This window comes from Oryctolagus cuniculus, chromosome 4 (assembly GCF_964237555.1).
Source record: "Oryctolagus cuniculus chromosome 4, mOryCun1.1, whole genome shotgun sequence".
Classification (NCBI taxonomy): Eukaryota; Metazoa; Chordata; class Mammalia; order Lagomorpha; family Leporidae; genus Oryctolagus; species Oryctolagus cuniculus.
Genome location: NC_091435.1, coordinates 130,088,736 through 130,111,790, shown reverse-complemented (window position 1 = coordinate 130,111,790; position 23,055 = coordinate 130,088,736). Strand labels below are relative to the sequence as shown.

General features: G+C 43.4%; 2 protein-coding genes across 15 annotated transcripts in view; one reads left to right on the top strand and one right to left on the bottom strand.

Annotated features, from left to right (window-relative positions):
- Positions 1-21,226, bottom strand: part of P2RY14 (purinergic receptor P2Y14) — a 55,125-nt gene extending 33,899 nt beyond the window's left edge. For 2 of the 7 annotated variants that reach the window (XM_051859069.2, XM_051859067.2), the window contains exon 1: positions 10,433-10,517. The gene's annotated coding sequence lies outside the window, so the exon portion shown is untranslated. Of the gene's footprint in view, positions 1-10,432; positions 10,518-13,792; positions 13,901-20,980 lie in introns of those variants that run through there. The other 5 variants (XM_008266336.4, XM_051859068.2, XM_008266335.4 and 2 more) reach the window with 5 other exon arrangements.
- Positions 1-23,055, top strand: part of MED12L (mediator complex subunit 12L) — a 355,610-nt gene that overhangs the window by 169,724 nt on the left and 162,831 nt on the right. The window lies entirely within an intron of this gene.

Below are 23,055 nucleotides of genomic sequence, written 5' to 3'. Positions count from 1 at the left end.
CCAGCCCTGGCTGCTGCATGCATTTGGGGGAGTGAACCTAGCCATGGGAGCTTATTCTCTCTCTTGCACTCTTCGCTTGCTTGCTCTTTCCTCTTCTTTCTCTGCCACCTCCTCCCCTGTCTCCTCCTCCCGCTCATATAGAAAATGATAATTTTTCAGGAAGTTGCTGGAGCGTAAATAAAGTAATGGGTGTTTTCTTATTGTAGTGACCAAGTAGATGGGCTGTAAATGATATTAGGCTAATTGTTGCTTTACAACTGTTTTTGAAATCATATTATTGCTTAGATCTATGGTAGAAATCCTGTTGTGCTTTGCGGTTTGAGTAGGTGTTGATTGTTTTGGAAGTATCCTAACTAGAGTAGGTCTTGGGCTCCGTCACCATGGTTATGGGAAAGCTCTCTCAGACCACACAGCCATGCATAGCCCAGGGAAATGATTTCCAAATTGAAGGCGCATTGTCAGGAGGGACAAGCTCTCCCATGCCGTAGTTTGGTGAATGCAAGCCTTGGAGCATGGGGTGCAGGTGATGGAGCATTTCTCAGTGTCTCCTGTTTGTTTCTCCCATCACACTGCTCTCGCGCTCCCCCCCCCCCCCCCCCCCCATGGCCAATCCCAGCCATTTCTTGGGGGAATGCAGAGTGTGTGGTCCTGAAGTGCCTCACGGTTGCCAGAAATCACATCGTGTTGCTGTCTCACAGGAAAAATGAAAGCTTATTAGGCTAATGAATTATTTAGTGGTCTCTCTCTCTTTTTTTTAAGGTTTAGGAGACAGAAAATAATAATAAAGGCAAGCAGAAATAAAATCTTAAAAGAACAGAGCATTTTGTTAATATCTGGTTAGTTCAGCTGACTAGTGTTTTAATCTGTTCTGTTTTTCTATGGGAAATTACAAGTTTTTTTTTTTTTTTTTTTAAATGGGTCAATGTGAGAAGAGGATGTTTGAATTTGCTAAATTATCTCTTGCCATTTGCCAAATCAAACATGACTTATCAAGTCCACGTAAGAAGTGTAGGTAGTTGGCTGGGAATTCTAAGGCTTAACCCTGCATTACAGGCACCAAGGTTAAGGAAAAAACAAAAAACAAAAACAAAACTGTAGGACATGGTGCAGCTGCTTCTGAGATACAGGAAACAATGTGGCTGTAAAAGGGAAATGATGTGAGAGATTGTAGCGGTTTTCATTCTGTTACCTACAATGGGATTCTAAGTGACCTTGCCTGGAAGGCATCTTTATGTAGATTCTTTCCCGTATCACTTATTCTTCAATGTCAGTTTTACCTTCATTTACTCTATGGCTTATTGGCAGGTTGCTAGTAGTCTAAATATTGACAGGGTCCTACCACAGCATATAAATCCTTTAAGCTAGTTGGAACATTTGTTGACCCCTGGTCCTGGGATGTGAGAGGCAGTATGTTTATATGGTTAACAGCAGGGTCTCCGGGATAGATAGCTGTGTGAGCCCGGGCACATTGCTTAACCTCTCTGTGCCTGAGCAGCCTCATCCTTAGGATGATCTATGCCAGAGTAATGATAATAGCTATGCCTGAATGTGAGAAGTATCATTGTCAGTGCCTAGCACAGTCACCAGGAGTGTTTTCTTGGAGAACCAAGAAGGAAACCAGAAGAATTTACGTTGTGGGGGCTTCTTGCCATTTCTAAAAGGCATTGACTGCTTGTATAAAACATGGCTTGGGAATATTGTTTCAACATAGTATTTAGGGGCTGGTGTTGCGGTGTAGTGGGTAAAGCCACTGTCTGAAAAGCTGGAAGCCCACATTGGTTCAGGTTTGTGTCCCAGCTGCTCCACTTCAGATCCAGCTCTCTACTAATGGCCTGAGAAGAGCAGCAGGGGATGGCCCAAGTGCCTGTGTCTCTCTTACCTGTGAAGGAGACAGTAGAAGCTCCTGGCTTTGGCCTGGACCAGTAATAGTTTTTACAGCCATCTGGGCAGTGAACCAGCGAATGGAAGATCTCTCTCTCCCTCCCTCCCTCTGTAACTTGTTTAGATAAATGAATAAATCTTTAAAATATATATATATAGTATTTAACAATTTTCCTCTGGCCCATATTTTTTCTTTTTTAAAGATTTATTTATTTAATTGAAAGGCAGAGTTACACAGAGAGGGGAGAGGGAGAGAGGTCTTCCATCCGATGGTTCATTCCCCAAATGGTCACGATGGCCAGAGCTGCGCCGATCTGAACCCAGGAGCCAGGAGCTTCTTCCAGGTCTCCCACATGGATGCAGGGGCCCAAGGACTTGGGTCATCTCCTACTGCTTTCCCAGGCCATAGCAGAGAGCTGGATCAGAAGTGGAACAGCCGGGTCTGGAACCGGCGCCCATATGGGATGCTGGTGCTTCAGGCCAGGGTGTTAACCTGCTGCGCCACAACGCTGGCTCCCTGGCCCGTGTTTTGATTTCCTTCAAATGTTTTGTGGGGACCATTTGGCATAGATTAGAATCACACAAATTCTTATATCCCCAGTTTCTCATATTCTGTCCTTAGCTAAGGCATTTAAATGATCAGTAAGCTTTGTTGCTTCTTTTCTCGTGTTTCCCCTCTATCTTCCTGCAGGCCTTTTGTGTAGAGATGAAATTGGAATACATTTCTTTTGGCCTCAAGAGGTTCAGTTTTTCGAGCATGCAGCTTTATTTATTTTTGATGATCCTGGTTAGTGGGGGTGCAGACCCAGTGTTCATACCATTCTAACCTGTGGGTTCTTTTGGTGCTGTAAGGCATTAACAGGGCAACAGTGGGGATTCCCATATGGACACTGGTTTGAGTCCTGGTTGCTCCACTTCTGACCCAGCTCCTTGCTAATGTACCTGGGAAAGCAGCAGAAGATGGCTGAACTGCTTGGGCCTTTGCACCCATGTGGGAGACGGGGGATGAAGCTCCTGGCTCCTGGCTTCAGCTTGGCCTAGCCCTGGCTGTTGTAGCTATTTGGGGAGTGAACAAGCGGATGGAAGATCGATCTCTTACTCTGCCTCTCCTTGTCTGTAACTCCACCTTTCAAATAAATAAATTTTAAAAAATGTTAAGTACAACCTAAGTGGATAAAATAGTTGAAAGTGTACCTTTGAATGAAAATGGGGCTGTAGTGAAGAGGAGGCTTACCACTGCAATCTCTTCCCTGTTGCCCCTATGGTATGTCAGTGATCCCAAATGACTAAGGAATACAGTTTGCAATCTGTATGTTTCTGCAAAGCCATTGTTCCAGAATAAGACTGTCCCACAAGTCACCATCAGGGCCTCATAGATGCATTAGTAATTCAAAACCAATGAATTCATATTTAGAAGTAGACAAGGGGATGATAGGTGAAAATGAGAACGTTGCGGATTGGATATATTTGAATACGTGAAGCATCCATGATGTAGCCAATGAATTCAAGGCTGGTTTCACTTCTGGCTTTGGAAGCCTCCTGGATCGTTTTGCGTCTGTTGTGGGAGCAGGAGGTAGGGATTTTCCTCTAGCCCCCATACTTCTCGCCCCTCCCCAGATCAGGATGAGTTACTTCCTGGCTGTGTGTCTTTGTGGGCTGGTATATTTACGAGTGAGACAGCCCCAAAGGAATCTGAACATCTAGTAACTCTTCCCTGAGTCTTGCATTGGGCCCTTCTCCTCCTCCTCCCTTTTATGGTTTAGCTGGAATTGTGATTTACTGGTTATGTGCATGGGGCATTTCTGAGATGGGCCTGGCATGTTTGTATAGAAAGAGCATTAGGTCATATCCAGTTAGCCAATGTGCAGGAACACATGTGGGCTGGAGAGCCCCGTGGAGTTAGCTAATGTTGCGAATCAAAATTTTTACTTTTTTCTGGATGACAGTAATTTGCTACCATAGAAAGTTGAAAGACTGTGTATGTTTCAAGGTTAAATTTATTTTATGAAATGGCTTATTTCTCTATATGTGTGTGCATGTCACATACATATGCATATATATTTATTGTCAATAGTACATCAAATACATTTATTTACCAAAATAATTTTTAAAAGCATTTGGCAATTGACATACTTCAATACTTGAAGAGATAAACCTGTCTTAATCCCTGAGCCCAAAGCGTCACCTAAGATCGTGCTTCTGCATACATTAACTCCTTTCAATTGCATTTGATTGGTTCCTGCTGTAAGGCTTGAGCACACATTCTCAGAGAACAGGGCTGTGTTTGAGATTCTCTGAGTACGGTGCCTGGATTTCTTGCAGAAATAGTACAGCCTCTTGCTTTTTGATGAAATTTCATTCTCCAGTGGCATGACCAACACAGATCAGTTAGGGTGCCCTTATGATTTATTATTCAAATCAGGACATGTCTACAGGTGCAAAGAGACATTGATTATGAGTGAACTTGGTCTGTCCTGGGCAAACCAAGGCATGTGTTCACCCTAAAATGGGCAGACTCTGGGTACAATTTCTTAGTACTCAAAATTTCTTGAGGGATGGGCGTTGTAGGGCCATGGGTTAATCCAGTGCCCGGAACACCTGCGTCCCATCTTGGAGTGCTGATTTGTGTCCTGGCTACTCCACTTCTGCACCAGCTTCCTGCTAATGTCCCTGAAAGGCAGCAGTAATGGTTCATGTACTTGGGCCCCTGCCACCCATGTGGCAGAGACTCAGATGGAGTTCTAGACTCCTGGCTTTGGTCTGACCCAGCCCTGACCATTGTGGCTGTTTGAAGAGTGAACCACTGGATGGAAGATATTCTCTTTCTTTCTCTTTCTCTTTCAAGTAAGTAAATAGCAAGTTAAAAAAAAAAAAATCTCTTGAAATCCCAGGACTTAAATGAGCTCAGAAGAGACTCACTATTAGCCCTCTTTGTAGTAAATGTGAAGGTGACTGTGACATGGGTTTGGTGTATCCTCTGATCCTATTTATTGAACATCTACTAGGAGTATGGAAAAATACACCCTGTTAGTTTTTTGGAGGATTCTCTCATCAGCCACTTAAAGGAGCTCATCCTATTTCCAAACAAAAGTTGAGAGAGTCCCTACATTCAGTTGCCTTGGTGCATTCTTTCCCTGCTCTGTTTATTCTGTTTTAACTCAATCCTTCAGTGACATTGCCACCAACTGTGCTAGTCCATCTGGTTTTCTCCTTTCTGAAAGCCCTGAATTTGAATACTGCATTATTTGGAATGAACTCCCCCTTTGTTATGTGATAAATATTTTTGTTATGTGATATAAACATGGGATTTGTAAGCCTTCTAATCGGGAGGCGGGGCTCTGGTCTCCTCCCTCTGTTTCTGTCAACCACAGTGTTGAGCTCGCCACTGGGGACACAGTGGTCCTTAGTGTTCTGATGGATGGGGCCGGGGAGATCACTGGTGGGGACTTCAGCCTGTGTGTATGTCAGTCCTATGAGGAATGAGGGCGGCTCGCATTAGTGGGATCAGTGTTTAAAAGTGAGGAAAGGAGGGGGCCGGCGCCGTGGCTCACTAGGTTAATCCTCTGCGGTGCTGGCATCCCATATGGGCGCCGGGTTCTAGTCCCAGTTGCTCCTCTTCCAGTCCAGCTCTCTGCTGTGGCCTGGGAGGGCAATGGAGGATGGCCCAAGTGCTTGGGTTCCTGCACCCTCATGGGAGACCAGGAGGAAGCACCTGGCTCCTGGCTTCGGATCGGTGCATCGCCGGCCGTAGCAGCCATTTGAGGGGTGAACCAATGGAATGAAGACCTTTCTCTCTCTCTCTCTCTCTCTCTCTCTCTCTCTCTCTCTCACTGTCTAACTCTGTCAAATAAAAAAAAAATTGAGGAAAGGAGCTGCCCCATCACCTTTTGTACCCTAAGGAAACTGTGTGAGCGCCCCGTGGCCGGCTGACATCGCCAGAACCTGGTACGGACTCATGTTGCCCTCTCCTTTCACATTTCACCCAGCTCCAGTGGCATCCCTGAAAGTCAGTTGTTAATGACACTGCATAAGCACAGCTCAGTACTGGCCAACTTTGCTCCTGATGCTCAGTTTTTTGAGGTGTGTAACTACTGATGCCTTGTCTTAAAAAAAATTAATAACCTCCTTATTCTTACCAGTGATTATAATCACTTTTCTTATTCAGAATGCCATTTACAATAGAGTCAACATTTATCTTCATCCGGAGGGTGTCATGTCCATTATTATGCTGACTTTCCAGTTTCTATCTCCCTAGGCTGAGTTCTTTGAGGTTGTGAGTGTGCCTGGCCTCATCTAATCTGTGTACATGTCAAGCAGGGCCTGGTGGTTCCTATGTGTTTAATGACTGAGTGACAGGGGATTTAATTTGGGGGGGAGGCAACTTGACCTTCAGAGCTGTATTTTATTTATACATTTCATTCTGCAATAAGAGGTGAGTGGAATGTGCCCAACTCTGATATACTCTTCCCTACTGTCATTTGAACATACCTGTGTAAAAGAGAGATTATGGAGGTGTTTTAGGTTTATGGCTGCAGGGACATTAGAAGGCTGAGCATGGTAGTGTGACAGCTACTATTTTATAGTAACAGCAAAACTAGTTTTTAATCTAGTTGGATATAAGGAATTTATTTGCTGACTTGAATTAAAGTGGTAGTCTAGGGTAGCATTTATTGAATTGCAGAGCCTGTGAGAGGGTTCAATTTCAAATTCTGGGGTTGGGGCCTGGGACACACATGTAGGAATGACTGTCAAACCTGTAGCATTATAGCCTTGGATTGTGACAAACTTGGAGAATTTGATGAAAGTCAGAAAACTAGGGGCTGGTGCTGTGGCGCAGCAGGTTAACACCCTGGTCTGAAGCACTGGCATCCCATATGGGTGCTGGTTCTAGTCCTGGCTGCTGCTCTTTTGATCCAGCTCTCTGCTATGGCCTGGGAAAGCAGTGGAGGATGGCCCAAGTCCTTGGGCCCCTGTGCCACACGGGAGACCTGGAAGAAGCTCCTGGCTCCTGGCTTTGGGTCGGTGCAGCTCCGGCCGTTGCGGCCAGTTGGGGAGTGAACCATCAGATGGAAGACCTCTCTCTTTGCCTCTCCCCTCTTTCCGTGTAACTCTTTCAAATAAATAAACAGATCTTTAAAAACAAAGAAAACTAGAAAAATGTACAGACATTTTATACAATAGCAGGGGGTTCTTGAACCTCTGATTAAGTAAACTAAGCATTTTTTTTGTTTGTTTTTTACAATGTACCTTACTAAAATTATTAGTCCTATGCTATATCCATGATTGTACTGTTTTGAGAATTTGGCTTTTATTTGTCCCTGTGGCTTGAATAGCCCTAGACAGTGCTTTGGTCTAAACTTTTTGGGTGGAGAGTTTGCATCCTGAGTATCTTCCAAATTTAATGGTGATTGCAGGTGTGGTGCCTCTTAGCATGGCAGCAGTGAGGACCTGCTTGCCCAGCTACAGATATGCCATCGTAGGGCCTTTTGGAGTCCCCAGGCCAGCCACCGTGAAGGGAATTTGGCAACTGCACCTACTTTATTTTGTAAAACTTGATTTTTTGGGTTGTGCTTTTGGCTTACCAATGAAGACTCCTGAGTCTTACTTAACTTATCCTAACCCCAGCATCCTGTTAATGTAGCTCTTGGGAGCCAGCAGTGATAGTCAAGTGATTGGGACCCTGCCAGCCATGTGGGAGACATGATTTGAGTTCTCAGCTCTCAGCTTTGGTCCCTGACTGGGGGACCGCTGTGGGCATTTGGGGAATGAACCAGTAAATGGGTGTTCTGTCTTGCTATCAACACCAAAATCCTTGATTAAAAAAAAAGATTACTAAGGTCAATGTAGACAAGTAGAAACTAGAGATGTAGGAAAAAGAAACTAACGGTCAATGGCAACTGTATCCTTGACAAAATAATTATTTTGTTATAAATAGTAACCTGAAGGATACATGTTATGTGATGACTGACACTGGAAGAGTTTCTTACTCCTAGTTATGCACTAGGAAAATAATAGCATAAAAAGCTAACTAAATTGTAGATATGAATGTTATGTCAGATCCTGTTCCCAATTTCTTGTTTATATTAACTCATTCAAACTCGATGGCTAGCCTGAGAGGTCGGCCCTGTGAGTGTCCCCTCAGTTAAATGACAAGGACAGTGAGGCATGAGGCACCTCCTGCATGAAGTCTCACAACTGGTAGGGACTTGAGCTGAAGCAGGTTGATGCTGCGATTCCCCATCTGAAATGTGTACCTGCCGCTGCTCCTCTGGGTGGTGAGAAAACACTGCAGTGAATTGCTGTTGGGGCCTTAAAATTATGGGCATCTGTTTCATGTCAAACTGGTAACATTACATTCTCAGTGCTGAACATTTACAAACATCTGAAACTAGAAGGAAATGTACAAATGTGGCATTCACAATTGGCTTCCACAGCAAGGACTGACAGGATTACTACCAGTCCCAGAGCCTTCGGCTAACATTTGTTTGTAAAGTCACTTTCTACTTTGATCTTGAATTTAATGCCCATTTGGGTCATGTCAGCTTTTCAAAATGTCATGAGCTTTGCATGTTTTGGAAATTTAATTTTCCTTAATATTATTTTTTTTCCCAGAACACTAAGAGGAAGTTTTAAGTTTTTCTTTAGTGTGAGTTGGAAAAAAAAGAATCCAAGAGTAACTTGATTTAATACATTCAGTGAGTTAAGAACTCATTTTTAGGGGATTAGTTTAATGTGGAAGTTAAGAAGGCAGGCTACAGGGTTGAAATTCCTGGGATCAAATACTCCCTCCCTACTTGCCAGCTATGAGACTCTGGGGGAAAATACTGTTAAATGGTAAGAGTTCTCTGTGTCCCATAAGACGGTGGGAAGAATTCCATGGAATTATACTCAGAAAGCAGTGTTGGTATTAGTGCAGTGCTAAAGCATGGCCAGTGTCATTAGTAATTATTGAATATAGAAAGAGAAGCATGGGCACAGAGTTGGGTGACTTACGCTTCCCCCAGTTAACAGTCTGCCTTGGACTTTTCCATGTCAGTTTTTGAAGCTCTAATAACCTCTTTCTTTGAGGAGCTGGACACTGTCCCATTGAGGAAAAGAATGATGACGTAGCAATTGTCTTGTGAACGGCCATTTGGGTTCTTATGTCCTTGCCCACCCTTTCCCCATCCCACCTTGCTCCCTTAGGAAATTTGCAGGTGGTGTAGTGAGGTTGTAACAGATCCCCTTATCTCATAAATCCTTCTTTGGTGGCGCATCAAGAAGAGGTGGTGCTTATTTAGCATAAAGTGGCATGTCACCAGACTGCTGTCCTGTCTGATCAGGAAGAGGAAACCGCCAGGAGGGCTTATAGGAAACCCTGCACAGCCTGTCCCTCAGAAACTCGGACACTGGTGGGTTTGTGACTGTGCAAAATACACATCCCTGAGATAACCACATCCCAAGGGGGCGAGTTTTCTCATTTACATCCGACAGGTACTTTTCCCCTGAAGTTGCTTCTCCTCAAATTGCAGCTTCCTCTGTATGTTAAAAAGCACCAGTTCCTCACAGTGTGTGCTGGTGGGGAGTGGTCCTGTGCCAGCCCCCTTTGCTCAGACCCCCGCAGTGTATATGTGTGTGGGTCCTGTGCTGCTCCCTTGCTCAGTCCTTCTATGTGTGTGTGTGTGTGTGTGTGTGTGTGTATGGGCACAGATGCAAGGTGTGTCCTATGTCTTGCCTCCTCTCTTGCAGCCACACTGGCCTTCTCGTCACTTCTGTTCTTCAAAGACATCAAGCCCATCCCGAAACCTCTGAGCATGTTCTTCCTTCTTCTTACTCTTATTTTACAAGCCTCTGTGCTGCTCTTTTATCTTCATGGTGATCTCTCCTGTTTACCCCATCTACAGAGCACTCCCCTACGTGCCTTGGCTCTAGCCTGCCAGCTAGTTCTTCACTGAGTGCAAACTACTCTTTAAGGCTGAGTGAGTTATTTGGAGGGTGCTGGGGTCTCAGTTCACTGCTGTGTTGCCGGCACCCAATAGTACCTGGCACACGGAAGTACTCATTAAAACTTACTGAGCTTGCCGGCGCCGTGGCTCAATAGGCCAATCCTCCACCTAGCAGCGCCGGCACACCAGGCTCTAGTCCCGGTCAGGGCGCTGGATTCTGTCCCGGTTGCCCCTCTTCCAGGCCAGCTCTCTGCTGTGGCCCGGGAAGGCAGTGGAGGATGGCCCAAATGCTTGGGCCCTGCACCCCATGGGAGACCAGGATAAGTATCTGGCTCCTGCCTTCGGATCAGCACAGTGTGCCAGCTGTGGCGGCCATTGGAGGGTGAACCAACGGCAAAGGAAGACCTTTCTCTCTGTCTCTCTCTCACTATCCACTCTGGTCATCTGGTTTTTATTTTTGTACCTTGTATCATCTGCCTCTTCCTTCCCACCTTCCTGCGTGTTCACTTGACACACCCCCGACTGCCCCACCATGTCCTCACACCCGTGATGATGATGTGTTCATGTATGCCTGTACATATTCACAGCTCTTCCCTGGGGGAGGGGGAGGTCTCCAGCCAGCTCACCTTAAGGAAATCCCTCTCCTGAAGGAGAAAGGGGAGCAGTGGTTTCTGAACTGTTTCTTGGCTGCCTCCGGGCAGCCTCCAGGGTTTCCAGAGAGACCTGAGCAGCCCCCATCTTGAGCCTCACTGAGAGCATTTCTGTCTGGGACGTATGGATAGGAGTTTGTTTGCAGCACAGTTCCTCCTGACAAACAAAATACTGGAACACTCTGAGTTAGAAGGGTCTCTCTGCCCTTTCAGAGAACCGTGGGAATCATCCTGTGGCCCTGAGAATGGAAGAGGCATGCACAGGCCGAGGGTGGGCGGTTCTGGGTGACCAGTTCTCATCCGGGGAGGCTGTCACTGTCTCTTGCCTTGAGCTTTCCATTTCAGGAGTTCTGGAGCCTGGGCTCTACTTGGCAGCGCACACAGTGCCCTTGGCTTTGGTGCCTCCTCACTTTCTCTCTTTCTGTTCCTCCTTTCTCCTTAGTGCTTCTGTTTGTGGCACAACGTTACTATGGAGACACTATGCTAATAGCTGCTTCTGGCACAGTGCATTTGGGGAAAGCTCCTCTGATTTCTTTTAAATAATTAGATTTCCTTTCAAGGCCTCAATTTCTGAGGCAATGGAAAATGTCTATTAAAATAAGACATAAACTTACCCAAGTCAGAATGAGAACAAATTTGTGAAATAGTTGAACTCTATCATTGAATGTATCTGAGAATTCTAAGCATAAGGAACTTTTTGATTCATACTTAGTGTTATGCAGGTAAAAAACAGTTTGTTGCTGAGTGAATGAACTTCACATTAAACACAGCTGGCCTAGATTCTAGACATGATTAAGATTATGTTTACACAAAACCTTTGTATAATAGCATGACCCGTATTTTCTTGGTGCATTTCTAACTTCTGTATTAGTGGAAGCTATTTGAGATAGGAGGCTGCTGTGTTATTTTTCTTGAATATCATCCTTTAGCACCTTGATGACTTTTTGTAGATGTAGGCAGGAGTAACTGTGTGGGTGACAGGAACAAACCAGTGGAAAGGAACTCTAGTCAGAGGAGAAAGGCTGTGGGACTTGGCCGCTGGGCACAGGGAGAAGCAAAGCGTGCATGCAAAGGCAGCTGCCCAAAGAGGATGCGAAAGATGAAGGCAACAGCAGAAAAGTGCGGCAGATGTTTTGTGAAGGGAAAGCGCCCTTCTCCTAGTCAGAGAGGGGTGTGCTCTCATGTCCAGGGGGGCGTCTGAGTGCGTCCCTCCTCCCTTGAAGTCAATCCATTCTGTCATGGAGTGTCTTCAGTGTAATTTAAAATGAGTTTTTGTGGGGGAAGTTTGGATTTACTTTATAGGTGAAGTCGCTGAATTACATTTATGCTGTAAAACACAAGAGAACTTTTCCTAATTTAATATTGTCTTGGCAGCTCATCCTAGAATGCATTTCCTGCATGCGAGGGTTTCTTACATTCTTTAAATGAAAAGCATATTTTGATTGTTACTGGAACCATTAACAGAACGCTTCATGCAATAAATGGCTTAAGACAATATTCCTTACTGGGAGTTGTTTGCTGCTTTTATTCCTTTTGACTTTCAGCTATGGAAGGGATTGTACATTGTACATTTGGAAAGGCATAAAAATAATAGGATTCTATTAAGAAAATGGTGGTATTTGATATACTTGATGAGCAAAGGACTTTACATGCATAGCTTAACCAAATATTAAAAGAAACAATGCCGGGTTTATGTGGTATTTTCTCTCTCCCTAATCCTTTTTTTTTTTTTAAATTAAGATTTATTTATTTATTTGAAAGGCAGAGTTAGAGAGGCAGAGAGCACTTTCCCTAAATTTTAAGCAATCATTGATTATATCTTAAATGCAAGTTTGGGAATCTGAGTAATTGTTAAAAAATAGGGGTGTTGGGCAAACATGCTGCCTACAAATGGATGCCTGGGTCCTGTTTAGATAGAAATACTTTTCTTACAGAAGTTTCCCAACGGTCAGATAGAAACTTAAGTACTAAGGCAAAGTCATAAGAAATGAACCTTGCTAAACTAGGAATTGTTTTGGCTCAGTAACATCAAGGAAGCAGCTGTCAAAACAGCCTTTTCATTTCTTTGTGTGTGTGCTGTACGATCCTAGTTAATTCATTAATTTCTGCTAACTGCTGTAGAATGGACAAGAGTATTTTTGCTTCTCTGAGTCTCGTGCTTTATTAGCAACATCTCAAGGAAATAGCTTTACATGCTCTGCAGTGAGTAATTGTCTTTATCTGAATAGCGGGAATAGTTCTGTTCATGCCTTGAGTTGACATATTTTCAAGAAAAAATATTAGTCAAACATTTTAAAAAGTCATTTAAATCCTATAAAGTAATGTCAGTGTTTTAGGCTATAGAAAATTTGTCCCCAGAGAGTAATATTTTCAAACATTTGTTACTCATCTTAAAGTCAGTTCTCAACTGACTGTTTGAAGGAGTGAATCACTGGCTGTTTGCTGGAGCCTAGTTCATTAAAGATACTTCAGCTTATGCTAATTACATGGTAATTATTGTCATGTATATTCAAGGAAGAAGAAAATAATTACAAACTTTTCTCTGTTCTCAATGCTTGAGAGAAATAGAACCTTTGGATTGTTCCAGTCCTGCTCAAAGGCTTGTTCTAGGGTAGGGCCATAACACCAGTTTCAAAGGGATGCTTCCAGATTGCTCCACTGGGTCCTATTCATGACTTCATTCCCATTAGTAGGTTTTCTATCTAGGATATTACTGAGACTGAGCACAGGCCATTCAACAAGCTTAAAAAGCCAATCCTCCTGACCTTTGGGGTATTTATAAATGAGCTAGTAGTGCTCTAATGCGCTTGTCCTCTGCAGAGACCTATTGCCTGATGAAATGGAGGATTCAAAGCAGTACTAATACATGTATCACATACCTAAACTTGAGACTCGAACCACAGAGCTTCGAAAGGAAAACATGGAGTATCTTCCCAACCTTGGGTAGGCAGTGATTTCTTAGGATACAAAGTATACTAACCGGAAGAGGACTAATGACAGTTTTCATTAGTCATTAAGAAGCCATGGGTGGGAGGGAATGTTCTCAATTCATATCTCTGATAAAGGACTATTTAATTACAAAATTCTCAGACAACAATAAAAAGGCAGAGAACTCAATTTAAAAAATGGCCAGAATGAGCAGAAAATCATGAAAGAACATGTTTGATCAAAAGACATAAAAAGATGCTCAGTGTCATAAGTCAACTGGGAAATGCAATTTAAATCACAATGAAATAGTACTCAAAACCCATTAAAATGGTAAAAAAAAAAAAAAAAAGAAAAATTAAGTAATGGAACCCTGACTGTTAAGAGTGACAAGAAAATGAGATAACTTACTTTAATATACTCTGGTTGGAGTGTAACGGTTTGGTAACTTCGTATCATGTTGAACTAGTCATTGCACTCCTTGGTGTTTACCCAAGGGAACTGAAAGCACATGCCCAATAAAAAGACTTTTATTAGACTGTTCATAGCATCTTCATTTGTAACAGCCCCAAATTGGGTGCAACCCAAATACTCATCAACCGATTAAAATAGGTAAACAAATTGTGCTATCTGCATAGAATAGAATATCCCTCAGTGACTCAGAGGAATGGTACCTGCCAACAATTTGGATAAGCCTCAAAACATAGAGCAAAGACATTAGAGACAAAGGAACACACACTGTGTGATTTCATTTAAGGCAGCTCTAATAGAGGCATAAGAAGGCTGTAAAGACAGTTGTAGGTGTCTGAGTGGAAAGGAGCACGAGAGAATTTTTTAAGATTTATTTATTTGAGAGGCAGAGTTAGAGAAGGAGAGACAGTGAATCTTTTTTGATAAATTTTTTTAATCTTAATTGATGTAGTGATTGCATAGTGTCACACCTCACTGAATTATACATTTAATTTCTTTTTTTTTTTTTCATCTTATGTGTGTACTTTATACCTTTAAGTGGGGGAAAAATCAAAGTCACAACACAGATGAACATAGTTGAACATAGAGCAGATTGTAACTGACATGCAGATGGTGTGGTAGCTGAAGGGGTGGCAGGGAGTGTGTGCTGTGTGAGAGCCAAGAAAAGGAAATCAAAACAGGAGAGACTTTCTGGACAAGAGATGGTTTGTGTTGTATTTTGAAGCTACCAAGAGATAAATGTTATCAGGGATCAGAGGGAAAGTATACCAAATAGTGTCAAGCTCTCAACTTAAGATAAAAATAAAACAACATGAGTTTCCAGGTCAAGACATATTAATAGAAGTTGTTTCTCTACTTAGTGTATCATTTCCATTGATTGTTCATCCATCCATCTTTCCCATATATGTGTATCTTTTCTTTCAAAATTGGACTTAATTCTGCTTCTTCAGTACTCTACATACTCTCCATTTTCTGAATTCCAATTTTTAATATCCTAATGTAGCACTTAATTTTCCTAAGAATATGTCTTCTATTTTAAGTGTGTATCTTTTCAGAAAGGGTTTCCTAGGAAAAATAGTTTGTGCTAATTTGTCCCAAGTAAAATGTTAAGTCCACACTCACATGCTGGTTAATTAAAATCTGTGGATGGAAGTTTGATAGACATGCAGGATGGGGGATATCTGTTGGGCTGTGAACTTGTTGCATTTGTGTATGTTGTTGATTCTTTTTAATGTATGAATGTTAATGATAATTTCTTGACAGCTATCTACCACATTATGATAACTTATTTATTCTTCTAGGTAGGTATTTTTAGTCTCTTCTTTTTACAAGTGTATAAACAGAGCAAGCAGTAGATAATTTGAGTTTCTCTTTGCTTCCATTGTTCTTGGGAGTCATCAGACCACCTCACTGTGCTACTGAGAAAGAAGATGATATTGGTGCTGACAGCATTCATATTTCATGCCACTCGCTGTTCTGGACTATTTATATACATTAACTTATTTAGTCTCCATGATAACTCAGTGAGAAAAATGAAGCAGAGTCAGGAAGGGACTTATCTGAGGCTGTGTCAGAATAAGAGGTAGAGTCAGGATTTGAAACCTGATTGAAGAATGCATACTACTTGTGCTTGCAGGCTGAGTGCTCCTTATCCAAAATGCTTGGGACCAGAAATTCTTTGGACTTTGGAATATTTGCATGTATGTAATATGCCTTCTTGGGGACTGGACCCAGGTCTAAACAAGAAGTTCAGTTGTTCAGTTCTGTTTCATACACTTTTTCCACACACAGCCTGAGGGTAATTTTGTCCTGTATTTCTGGCATGCCTGTGCTTTGACTCCACCACTTAACATGAGATCAGATGTGGAATTTTCCACTTGGGATGCTGTGTTGGTCCGCATGGATTTGGGAGCATTCTAGATTTTGGAGTTTTGGGTTAGGGTGTTAAGATGGCTCTGCATACCCAAGGGCTGGTCATGCCCAGTGAGACCAGGTCATGTACCCTTTCTGAACTGGGGCAGAGGTGGGTATAGATGGAAACAAGTGATGCAGACTGTTGTTTCCAAGGCTTGTGTAGTTTGTGTCTTAAGTTTAGACCATCCTTAACATCTATCCATCCATCGGATGTTGGTTGAGAAACTTGGCCATGTCACTCGGCTAAGGCAGTCTGTGTTTTGGAGGCACTTTAGCAGCCAGGCCTGGGTCTGGATGCTTTCACTCATGTAGCTTTGCAAGTATTTCAACATTCTCACCCTCCTTGAGCTAACATGAGAATGTGGACATGACTGGTGTGTGCTAAGGTTGTGGTTTATGAAGGAAAATCAGTACCGAACTCAGCTGACCCATTCTGAGAACAGTGACCTTGCCACAATACCACGTGATTAGGCAGTAAGTGTGTATTGTGCATTTGAAGTTCAAGTAACATATTTAAGGGAGAGCTTGACCCTTTACTAAAGATGGTTTCTACCTAAGCAAGCTGTGTTTTTGGCAACACAGCTGCCTCAGTGGCACTGGTTACGAGGACAGCTGCTGTATTCACAGATGTCATCAACTCGGGCAGCTGGTTTTAGGTCTTAGTTTTTTTCATCTCAGACTGTGTTCATTGTCTTCCTCTTTTCACTTCTACAACGGTGGTGCTTGCAGCAGTATTTACATTGGGGAGACAAAGTGAGATTGTTGTGCAGAAACACAGTTGTACAGTTAGAGGGAATGAGGGAACATTTCTGGGACTGGCACCATCGCATAGTAGATTAAGCCTCTGCCTGCGGCACTAGCATCCCATATGGGTGCTGGTTTGAGTCCCAGCTGCTCCACTTGTGATCCAGCTCCCTGCTAATGTGCCTGGGAAAGCAGTGGAGGATGGCCCAAGTCCTTTGACCCCTGCACCCACGTGGGAGACCCAGAACAGGCTCCTGGCTCCTGGCTTCGGTCTGGCCCAGGCCCAGTCATTGTGGCCATTTTGGGAAGTGAGTAGATGGAAGACCGACCTCTCTCTGTCTCTACCTCTGTCTCTCTAACTCTTTCAAATAAATAAAATAAATCTTTATTAAAAAAAAAAAAAAAAACATTGAACACAAAGGCCCAACTTCTAGGGCAGTTTAAGGATTTACACCAAGGATTGTCTTTCACATTGTGCTTTTGTCAGCAGTGCACTCAAGGCTATCAGACCCTAGGGTTAGGTTAGGAATTTGAGTTTTCTTTAAATGCTGTTTGGTTTGTTGATGAGATTAGAACCCCCTTCATATCTATAAAATAGAGCCTAAAAATGTGAACATTGTTTTCCCATTAAAATGTAAGCTTCAAGAGCTCTGGGACTCTGCCCTGTGCAGACTATCCCAACTCCATGGCTCTCATTGGCTGAAGTGTCTGCTGCTTGAGAGAGGGATTCCCTGCATTTCTGTAGCAGATGGGAAAGGTTCCCTTGGTGGACTCTTCCGAGAGCTCACCTGCCAACATTGGATCTTAGCTTAGGGTGGACTCACTGGGAAGAGCCCATGAAACAACAGGTCAGTCTCTTCTAGCCAAATTCTCTCACACTGCAGAAGTTGGCACATTTTAAGTATGCTTTGCATAAATCATTCCTGGTGTCCAGTGGCTCTGAGGGGTGGGATAAAAATAAGTGTGTGATCCTGGAGAGTGGAGGCTCCGCTCTTTGTCTAAGTGACCACACCAAAGTGCACAGTCCCCTCTGGGCCCAGCCTCCGAAGCCATGTAGCTGATCTTTGTCTTTTTTCTTTGATATCTTAACTCCAACAGCAGATGTCCTATAATTGGGTAGAAACCCCCACCCCTCTCTGGCTGTTTTCTTCTCTGAGAGATGAAGGGTCAGAACATGGTATCTAAAGCCTTTGATGCTGTTCAAAAACAACAGATGGGAGGCTTCAGTGGAGAATAAAAAGCCAGCGATTTAATTTAGACTGAGTCAAGACAAAGATTTCAAAGGCATCTGAAATTGATCAGCTCCAAAAGCATATGACCAGTATTTCACTTTGACTTTCAAAGAACAGGTGGATTGGAAAGTTTTATGGTAAACTAGGGTTTTCTCTGAACTGACAACAGCCTAGTAACTACTCTAAAAATTAGATGAATAAATTTCTTACTAGATCTTTTTCTAGGATGCTAGTCAGGAAGACACCTCTCCACTCACCCCACCTCTGCTCTTTGCTGCATGGAGGAGTCAGAGATTTAAAAAGGTGGGCTTTAAAAACCTCGGGGAGGGGCCGGACCTGTAGTATAGCAGATTAAGCTGCTGCCTGTGGTGCCGGCTTCCCAGATAGTTGCCAGTTCCAGTCCAGGCTGCTCTACTTCTGATCCAACTCCTTGCTCATGTTCCTGGGAAAGCAGTGGAAATGTCTCTCGTGCTTGGGCCCCTGTTCCCACATAGGATACCTGGAAGAAGCTGGGCTTTGAAGAAGCTGGGCTTTGAATCAACCCAGTTCTGGTCGTCGTAGCCATTTGGGGCGTGAACCAGCTGATAGAAAATCTCTATTCTGCCTTTCAAACAGATAATCTTAAAAAAAATAAATAAACAAAAAAATATGGTGGACCAGACTTGATCAGTTTGGCAGGTAACAAGTTACTAAATGGGGCCGGCGCCGTGGCTCACTTGGTTAATCCTCCGCCTGCGGCGCCGGCATCCCATATGGGTGCCGGGGTTCTAGTCTTGGTTGCTCCTCTTCCAATCCAGCTCTCTGCTGTGGCCCAGGAGGTCAGTGGAGGAAGCCCAAGTGCTTGAGCTCCTGCACCCACATGGGAGACCAGGAAGAAGCACCTGGCTCCTGGCTTCGGATCGGCGCAGCGCTGGCTGTAGTGGCCATTTAGAGAGTGAACCAATGGAAGGAAGACGTTTCTCTCTGTCTCTCTCACTCTCACTCTCACTCTCACTCTCACTCTCTCTCACTGTCTGTAACTCTGTCAAATAAATTAAAAAAAAAAAAAAAAGTTACCAAGTAACCACTTCTCTGACAGGCCAGTCTGCCAAGCTCCTTAAGCCTCCCTCCTCATTTCCCGATCTGGTATCTTTTTGCCTCATGTAACCATCAGCTATTTTAAAGTGCCCCCCCCCCCCCGGTAGGCATTTGGCACAGTGGTTAAGGTGCCATTTGGCAGATTGGATGGAGTGCCTGAGTTCTAGCCCTGCCCCTACTTCTGATCCAGCTCCCTACTGTGCACATCTGGGAAACAGCAGAGGATGGCTCAAGTCCTGGGGTCCTTGCCGTCGACATGGGAGGCACTTGTAGACTTCTTGGCTTCAGATTGGCACAGTCCTGGCTGTTGCAGGCATTTAGGGAGTAAAGCATGGATGGAAGATCTTCCCCAACACCCTTACCTGAGCCACCACCCCAGTCTCCCTGCTTTTCAAATAAAATAAAAGAAATAAAAATTTAAAGTATTTTCTCCACAATTCTCCTGAGATGTCCCTCTCCCCCTCTGTGCTGCTTGTCTGTTCCTTTCTAGTTGTATTTCATTTTTAATGGTGTCAGTAATGATTATAATTTTATGTGTTTAATTTTACTTTTTTGCTGTAACTTTCTCCCAAAGTATGTGTGCAACAGTACTAGATTAAGCATTTTTCTTGCCAGGGAATTCTCAGTGCTCTCCTGTGAATACATGATTGGGCATGCAGGTAGCTGCAGAGGACTGAAGGAGATTGAAGGACCTGGTGTGATGAGGGGACTAGGACAGGGAGCAGGTGGCTGTGGCAGGACTGGTCGGTAGAAATCCTGTGGGTGGGAGCCGAAGGCAGAGGAGGGAGTCAGCCATCTCCCTGTGCTCAGGACTGGCTCCTGGCGAGGGCGGCTGCCAGCCTCCTCAGGATATTTAGTCAGCATCCGTTTGCCCAGTGTGGAACTGGCACACAGGGCTCTACTTGCCCTTACTGGGTCTTTATCCTTGGAGTACTTTGGTATTTCCTCATTGCTCTCTCACTAAGGGTTAGCATGCATGGCCGTAGATAATTCATGGTCATATACTTTCGTGAAATTATACGTGTGTGTGCACACTTCTGTATGCACATGTATATATTTAGAAATTTTTATTGAAATATAAGATTTATTGCAAGCTTATAAATCATAAAATACTATTTTAATATTTCATAGTGTATTTTTATTTTTAGCTCAATGATACTTAGCTTTTTTAGTGCTAAATTGATTTCTAATTTTGTTTTAAAAAGATAAATATGTAAGCTACAACTTTTAGTTTTTACCAGTATCTTTTATTCACTTTTGTTAATAAAGTTAATTGTGCTTTTAAAAAATGTTGACTGGATGGATTGGATGGGATCAATTGGATATGCGACATTATATAGATTTGTATATAATTTAAGCTTACCAGGAGAGGGTTTTTTTCAAAAGATTAATGAAAAATGCATATTATGAAAAAATTTACACATGGATTCCAGTCTTTTTGTGCACTAAAATGACATCTTTTTTATTTTTCAATGAACTTTTTGAAGTATGCTTACATAACATTTTAAGTACTTGAAGCAATTATGCTGATTTGTCATAGACCATAAACAAGTAGCCTATGAAGTCAGAGTTTTGCTATGTAAATGACAGATATGGCGTCTACTTCTTCATGAAAGGCAAATAAATAGAAAGGGAAATAAGTATTTTATTACATGTTAGTAGGGTTAACTTCTCTCACTAATGAGAAAAATAAACGCTTTTACCTATAGAAGTATATATACAATTAGATACAACTGTGTCCCTATGTACACACAATTACAAATAAAACATTGAAACTTGTAAGTCATATTCTAATAACTGATCTTGTACTCTTGAGCAGTTTTGATGCACATTCAGAAGCTTTTGAACTATTTTTCCTAGTTGAATAACTTTATCATTTTCTTTGATAGCTCTTCATTAGAGATACACTTTGGGAACCACAGTTGGAAATCCTAAATAATCATCCATGATAATGTCTCAGATTTGGATCCCAGAGTTAGCGAGAGCAAACATTCTGACACACTAATTATAATTTTCAAGTGAAAAGGAACTCACTGAGAAAAATGTGAGTTGGGATCCTCCAGCATTACTCAGCACGGTTGCAGCTCTGCTCAGAAATCTCCATTCTCACGCACCCCTCACGTCCACACCTCGGTAGTTCATGGAAAAGCTGTTTCCTTACCTGCTTCAGCTGCGAGTCAAACAGCACTCATTTCAGAATACGCCTCAGGGCAGGCTCCAGAGCAACCGTGCTCTGCCCAGTGTTACTGCTCATCTTTAAGAACAGATGAAAATCAGGAACTTGACGGAAACCGCCAGCGGGTAGGTCGGCTGTAACTCCGCCACACTGGTCAGTTACCACTTCTTGAAGGCTGGGAAATGGAAACAAGGAGGAAGAAGGAGGTGTTTTGCTCTGTGGGGGGGTGTCTGGCTGAAATCTTTGCTGGTTCCTTTCCTTCAGCAATAGCAAGACCAGCCTGGCTTCTTGTTTTTTTTAAAGACATATTTATCTATTTGAAAGAGTTACAGAGAGAGAGAGCTTCCATCTGCTGTTTCACTCCCCAAATGGCAGACAGCTGGGGCTGGACCAGGCTGAAGCTGCAGCCAAGAACTCCATCCAGGTCTCCCACGTGGTTGGCAGGGGCCCAGGTACTTGGGCCATCTTCTATTGTTTTCCCAGGCGCACATTAACAGGGAGCTGGATCAGAAGTGGAGCAGCCAGGACTTGAACCTGCACTCAAAAGGGATGCTGATGTCACAGTTGGTGCTTAACTTGCTGAGTAACAGCACAGGCCTCTTAGCCTCTCAGCTTTTTTTTTTTTTTTTTTTTAATTTTCTGCCACTTTTGTGCACACGTCCATGTCATCTGGTGAAATGAACAGCTGGGGAACAACCTTAATAGGTTTTCTTTTTCAAACTTTGCCATTCAGCATGTGCTAAGGGATAAGGAAGTAATGGGCTCGGTCTGAAACACCCTTCTCAGAGGAAATGATCAACTAGCAGGCTGCGTGGCGTATCTAGAGTGGGTTGGGAATTGGAGTTAACTGGAAACGTGGAATTAGTTTTTGAGTGAAGAAGCATTTTGAAACCAGCAAACACATCTGTTAGATAAGAGGTGTTGCTGTTGTCACTATTTCCGTCATTACTTTTTTGTGTTTGAACATTATTGACAAATACGTCAGGAGTAGGACTTCCAGTAAACTCATTGTGTGTGAATGTTTGGTCAGGTTTGTGCTGCTTTTGTTACTGTGTTGAGTCTACCTATTTTCAGTTCTCTTTCAGGCTCTGTAATGTAATTTTAAGGTCCTGTGGAGTGCTCCCATGTCCTTTTCATACTTTCAGTGCCATGAGAATTGGAAGTACTCAGAAGTAGGCTCCAAAGGCCCCTTTGAAAGTGGGTGCCTCAGAACCAGAAAGAAAAAAAACAGGGGGTTCCAAAGACTTTATAAGGTTCCTGCATTTCAAGTGTTCCCTTAGGTCCGTCCATGGCCAGACTGTGGGCTGACGGCTTAACTTGTAAAGTTCAGTTTGCCTTAACAACGTATCGTATGCATTTGCATTTGTATTATTGGGTAACTATTAAGTCCTTGTGCCATGCCCGGTACTTGCAATGTGCTTGCTATGTGGTTGGCAGTGTTCTGGGTCCTGGAGATGGAGCGGCAACTGAGCTCCTTCAAGGCTCCCCAGGTTCTTTCTCTGATGAGGTGCATTTTGTGTGTGTGTGTGTGTGTGTGTGTGTGTGTGTGTGTGTCCCGCCTACAAGCTTGTCGGTCACCACTGACCCTTGGGCTGAGATCTAAGGCAACCAGAGCTGGTTTTGGAAGCTCCCAACTTGGCTCTGCTAAGGGGACCCATTCTCCAGACCCCCCTACCCCCAGGGCCCAAATTGTCCTTGCTGCTGCTCTGATGAAGGGGTAAGATCACCAGTGTGCTTGTGAGGCAACAGCTCTGATGCATAGTGGATTTAGGGACAAGTAGACATAAGGAGGGACCTTGAGGGCCAGGATGCATTACGAAGTCCTCCAGATGTAAACTGAGTAGATGGGTGACTTGGCATTGACAGACTCAGCGCTGCGGCTCTCAGATGTCGCTGATTTATTGCAGGAGGTACTGTTGACCCCAGCAGGATCAGAAACACCCACTGATGGTCTCAGTGCTCTTGCGTGCTTCATATCCCTGTGGGCTGACCCACGTGCCTGTTACCGTGTCTCACTGAGGAAAAAATCGTGATTTCTTTGCTTGCTTGCTTCTTAAAAT